This window comes from Anomaloglossus baeobatrachus, chromosome 9 (assembly GCF_048569485.1).
Source record: "Anomaloglossus baeobatrachus isolate aAnoBae1 chromosome 9, aAnoBae1.hap1, whole genome shotgun sequence".
NCBI classification, from domain to species: domain Eukaryota; kingdom Metazoa; phylum Chordata; class Amphibia; order Anura; family Aromobatidae; genus Anomaloglossus; species Anomaloglossus baeobatrachus.
In genome coordinates, this window is record NC_134361.1 from 160,158,874 (window position 1) to 160,164,715 (window position 5,842).

At 45.2% G+C, this 5,842-nt stretch overlaps 1 long non-coding RNA gene across 1 annotated transcript; it reads left to right on the plus strand.

The window, feature by feature from the left end:
• Positions 1–2,990: 2,990 nt before the first annotated feature.
• Positions 2,991–4,399, plus strand: LOC142250592 (uncharacterized). The gene is made up of 6 exons (XR_012725230.1): positions 2,991–3,156; positions 3,541–3,619; positions 3,703–3,817; positions 3,904–4,028; positions 4,133–4,250; positions 4,341–4,399. It is a non-coding gene; the product is annotated as an uncharacterized LOC142250592 (long non-coding RNA).
• Positions 4,400–5,842: the final 1,443 nt, after the last annotated feature.

The window sequence follows — 5,842 nt, forward strand, 5'->3', positions numbered from 1 at the left end:
CAAGATCTGTGCGCCATTCAACCTAAATTAAGATCCACCAAACCAAACCTAACACTAGGGGAATGGGAAGCACTTATGGGACTGGAAAAAAACAACAATCTCACGATTAAACCATCAGACAAAGGTGGTAATATAGTAATAATGGACACAGACGCCTACCCCATCATGTGTCAAAGGATATTGTCGGACATGACCACCTATGAGACATTACCCGTAGATCCCACAAATGAATATCTAGAAGTGTTGAGAAACATCGTGGAAAGAGCCTTAGACTTGAAGTTAATCTCGGAGAAAGAATCAGACTTTCTTCTCCCTAAATTCCCAGTCATTGCCACCTTCTATGCGACCCCAAAAATTCATAAGGGCCTGTCACCCCTAAAAGGTCGTCCCATAGTCTCTGGGATAGACGCACTAGGCCAAAATGCGAGCATCTACTTAGATCAAATCCTTCGTCCATTTGTGGTGAGTTTACCATCATATATCAGAGATACCAATGACTTAATAGCAAAACTGGATGGAATTGTCTTAGAACCAGAGACCATATTGATATATGTAGACGTAGAACAACTGTACAGTAGCATCCCTCATGACAGAGGCCTGGAAGCAGTCTGGCATTACCTATCGACAAGGGGTAATCACCTCAGTCTGCATAACAAGTTTGTGATTGAAATGTTACAATTTGTATTGACACACAATTACTTCCTTTTTGGGGGTAAGTTTTTCCATCAGACAAGGGGTACAGCCATGGGGAGCCCCTGTGCCCCCACGTATGCCAATATTTTTCTTGGATGGTGGGAGGATAGGTATGTCTTTAAAGAGGAGGATGCTACCTATGGTCCCCACATTAATCTATGGGGGCGGTACATAGATGACGTCCTGATTCTGTGGACAGGGGGGGTCCCCCTCTTCCTACAATTTATGGGACATCTTAACACCAATGATCTAGGACTTAAGTTCACATATGAGATAGGGGGGGACAGTCTAGCATTTTTGGATGTTAAAATAATCAAGAACAGAGATGGTACTTTGAGTACATCCATCTACAGAAAACCAACAGCGACAAACAGTCTCCTTAGATGGGAAAGCCACCATCCGATACCACTCAAGAAAGGCATTCCTAAAGGGCAATTTTTACGCCTGAGACGCAATTGCTCATCACTTGGAGAGTTTGAGATACAGGCTCGTAATATGAAAGAGCGTTTTCATAACAGGGGCTATCCAGCTGTCACTATAGAACAGGCATACCACCATGCCAGGGACAAAAATAGAAGAGATTTACTTAAACACAAACCAAAAGAGGACGTGAGAGACATCACGAGATTGATAGCCACATACGATGATCAAAATGGGAGAGTGATGGAAATCATAAGACGGCATTGGCCCATACTTAAAGCCAACCCTGACATATGTGAACTAATCTCGGATTATCCAAGTGTTACCTTTAGGAGAGGAAAGTCCATTAGGGATCATTTAACCCATAGTCACTTTACAGTGCCTAAAGGCACTGGTACCTGGCTGGAAAGAAGACCAGTAGGTGCGTTTAGATGTGGGAAGTGTACCTATTGCCGCTATATTAATCAGTCAAAAACCTTCTTGAACCATAAAACTAACAGAACATTCAGACTTAGAGACTTTGCAAACTGCAAAACTGAAGGATTGGTCTATCTCTGTACCTGCACTTGCCCCATGGGATATGTGGGAAAGACTAAAAGACAATTAAGAACCAGGATCGGAGAACACGTAGGAGATATCCGGCACAAAAGGGATACAGCGATAGCCAGACATGTCAACAATACCCATGGAGGAGATTTAAAAAGTATCTCATTCCAGGCAATAGAGGTTATACCTAAACCTGCTAGGAAGGGAGACTGGGATAGGAAAATACTACAGCGGGAGGCAAGATGGACCTTCCTCCTGGATTCGGTCTCCCCTGATGGTCTTAATGAGACCATAAGTTTCCATAGCTTTATTTAGCCTCTAGTCCAGCCCTTTCGTCCGGGGCGCATAACTGTTCCTACTAACAATCTAAACCCCATAGCCCCCCCCCCCCCAACCCCCTCCCCCATTCTTAGGGTTGTTAGGAAAATAGATTGATACTGATAGGCACAAGCGTTGTGCATTTACTATATGCCCCGCACATGGTCATCTTTACCATGGTTTATAAATATATATCTTTGTTGAGACTGCACTAATGGAAGAGCACATGCATGTATTTAGATCTACGCTTATATGTTGGAATGTAGAAATTACAAATCTATATTTTGGATATGGTGGCAAGAATTTAACTTTTCTCAGGGAGGGTATATATACACCTATATGCTCCTTCCACCCCCTTTTTTACTGTCAGGAGAAAGGTGGTTTTTAGAGAATAGTGGATAGGAATCCCTCTAGAGAGTTATGAGCACCACGAAACTGGGACCTCATTTAATACATATATAGGAATGAATACCCTGGATATGGCAAGCACCAATTTGCCCCTGATATGGGTTTTTCCTACACCGTTTAGAGTATAAGCCCCCTCTGTCTATATGTGTTGGTCATACCACCAAGAATGACACATCATATGCATGCCCCCAAATATAGATAGCATTAGCACATATATATTTTACAACCCCCTCTATAAAGCCCTAGATATATGCTTGGCATACTTAAGAGGGATGACACATCTGTGCATGTATCTAGCACAGATCATGTGATCAGGTCTGCAGTATAAGCCAGAAACTGATGACATGTCTATATATATATAGATCGTCTATGCAGCGTTATGCATCGCTCATTGTACGCAAGTTCCATAGTAATATCATCACATTTCCAACACTGCTGTGCCTGTGGAACGCATATGCGTTCCACACTACAGATATTACTGGAGGAAGTAGTTTCCCTGAACCCCGCCCAGTACGTATCACATGATCTAGTCTGTGACAGGGGAATGAAAATGCCATTACATCATTTCCGGCCACGTGCTACTTCCGGTTTTCGGACGTAGCAAACTTACCTCCGGGACTCCATTATTAAAGGGCCTGCAGAGCATGCAGGTTAGCGATCCAGGCAGCAGACACAGACCGAGACGGCAGGGACCAAGTGGGAGCTCCCAGTGTGTTAGAGTGTGTGTCACTCGGGACGCACAGTCCTTACTGGTAGAGCTCCAGGACTAAGGTATGCTTTCTAACCAGTCATTAGAGGGGGATTAGGTTCAGTACACTGATTCCTTTTTCTGCAGACAGTGGCCCCTTAATTAGTAGCCATACACCCGTATTTACAAAGTAGCTGGTGTGGCACTGGATATATATATGTTTTATAATTATATATGTACGGTCATATACACGTGAGAATTATTTTGGGACCCCTGCCACAGTATGCAGCTCCAAGCTTGGCCATTGTTATGCCAATATGAGAGAGGAGGGGCAAACTATTGCTGTTTTGGACAGTGACTACAATGCAGCTGTCATATATATAGAGACATGTAAATGGTACCAATATGCTGCTTGGGCTGATAGTGAAACCAGAACTACAAGTATGTGTTATGTTGTTTTTTTGCAGGAATTGCAGGAGGTGACTCATTTTATCCCCCTTTGGTAGGGTGTTTTTTTTATCTACACACCGCTGACAGCCCTTACAGGTATACCTCCCTAGTACCAGTAAGTCACACACATGTATGGTCTAAAAGAAAGGTGGTAAACCAATAATGCTATTCCTTTACAGGACATATTGTCTGTCATATCCTAAAAATTTCTGCCTGAAAGGAGGTCACCTATATATACTTTTAATTCCCGGAGTACTTTGAAGGTTGAGAAACCCACTCTGGTCCTATCAAGAGGTAATTTAACATAAAAAACATGAAATGTGTGTCGCTCTACAACAAACGGAGGACGTGTATAATCATATATCTTATTATCCCTATAGGAGGGACGAATTCACAACCTATTATTAGCACAGGACCAAACGTCTCCTGGAAAATTTATAGTGGATAACAAACGGCCTATATACTGACCAAAAGGGTCCATACCACTACATCTCTATATATACAGGTAGAAATCCAGACTTTATTTATCTTTATATGTATGAGAAGCCTTGCCTGAGTACAGTAATAATACGGCATTACTCGCCCACTTCTTCCCACATATCTCTGCAGGGACCAACTACTGAATAAGCGTCATCCTTATCCTGGACTTTTGAATGGTCCGCTTATGTAACTACATACTAAGAGGGAACACCTATATTAGCTCTCTAATTAAGAGGACTGGTCCCTTGTGAGTGTACCTATATAGCTATATGTGCCTAAAACAATGCAGTTGTATGATTATCTATATACTTACAATTTTTTTCATTCATCTTTCTAGGTGTCCTTTCATGGGAAGTGACTTACACAAAAAAATCCTCTGATGATCCCCTTTTTACTGCGTTAGGGGGGTGAAACGCGTCAGGAGAGCAGGGGGTTCCATTAGCATGGTGGAACTCCAGGCTCCTACCTAATATTATCCAGCAATCCTAATTAGGGAATTTACGCCTAATATGAGAACCCTGGACAGCTAACGCATTGCCACTGTTTGTTTGTCTATGGTTCATCTGTTTGCACTTTTATCACTTTTCTGGTGGTGGTTATCCCTGCTGGAGGCTGACAAGGACAGTGAGAGTTAGATACTTTAGTAGTGGAGTATAATCTATATATACATCTACAAACAAGGAGGTAGGCACAGTGTACATTATACAACTACCAGACGGACAGCGACGTACTAACATCTGTCCCCCTCTCTATAAACCACTGTCTACAACTTGGCTCAGGCGTGGGTTAACCATGGTCGACACTTGCACTTGTATATATATGTTTATCTGATGTACGAAATTGTAAGATAGGAACACTACATATGTTCCTTTTTAATATTTATGATTAAAATTATTTTTATGAGAGTAGTTCTAGTGGTGGTAGTTCCCTACAAGCAGCGGGAGCAGCACGGCCTCCCTGCAGTCGGCAGGGTGGGAGACTCACAGGATCTGCAAGCGTGGTGATGACAGCGCAGCATGCAGGCGTGGGACCTGCAAAGAAGAGTGGCGGCAGGACGCCGCGTCGAGTCAAGAGAAGAAGGCCCAGCAGGGGACGCCCGGAGGCGCAGGGTGCGGTGACCGTGGGGGTCGACGGCCGCCAGGTGCAGGCTGTCCCCTCGCTGGTCCCCCCTGAGGACCTCAGCGGCGTTTCAGATTCTAGAGAGGAAGAAGGACAGGAGGAGGCGGCAGGACGGATGGATCGGCTGAGGGACGTTCGTGGTACGGCTGCTCCGGATTCGGTTCAGAGGCAGCTTGGTGAGAGGATGAATGATATGTTTAATGTTGCGGGGACTGGGGGCGTGGGCGTGGGTTCCTCTGCGGGGGGCGGTATGCAGGGCGCAGGTACGGTCGGACAGTCGGGGTTACCGGGGTCGGAATTTTGGGGTCAGCTGTTAGGGGTGTTGCAGGGGTTGTCGGCGGAGAGGTCGGGACAGAGCGGGCCTGGGTCTCCGGCGGGGGCTTGGGTGGGCCCCCCAGTTGGTGGTCCGCCGGTGGTGCCGGCGCGAGAGGTTGAAGTTCCAGAGGCTGCGTCGGCGGTTGTGGTGGGGCAGGCGGACGGCGTAGCGGCTGCGGCGGTGGTGAATAAGGACGCAGAAAAAGAAAGAGGACGAGGTTGTGCGGTTGGATGATAGGGCACGAAGTGAAGTTTATGTGTGCTTTGAAAGTCCATTAGGGGTGCATTTGAAAAAGGAGGTGAGGGAGAAGATATGGAAAGGGGAGTATGTGGAACTTTTTTCCTTGCTCCCCTTGGAGAAGTTTAACTTGGACAAAGTGAAGCCAAGTGACTCCAAGAAAGAAA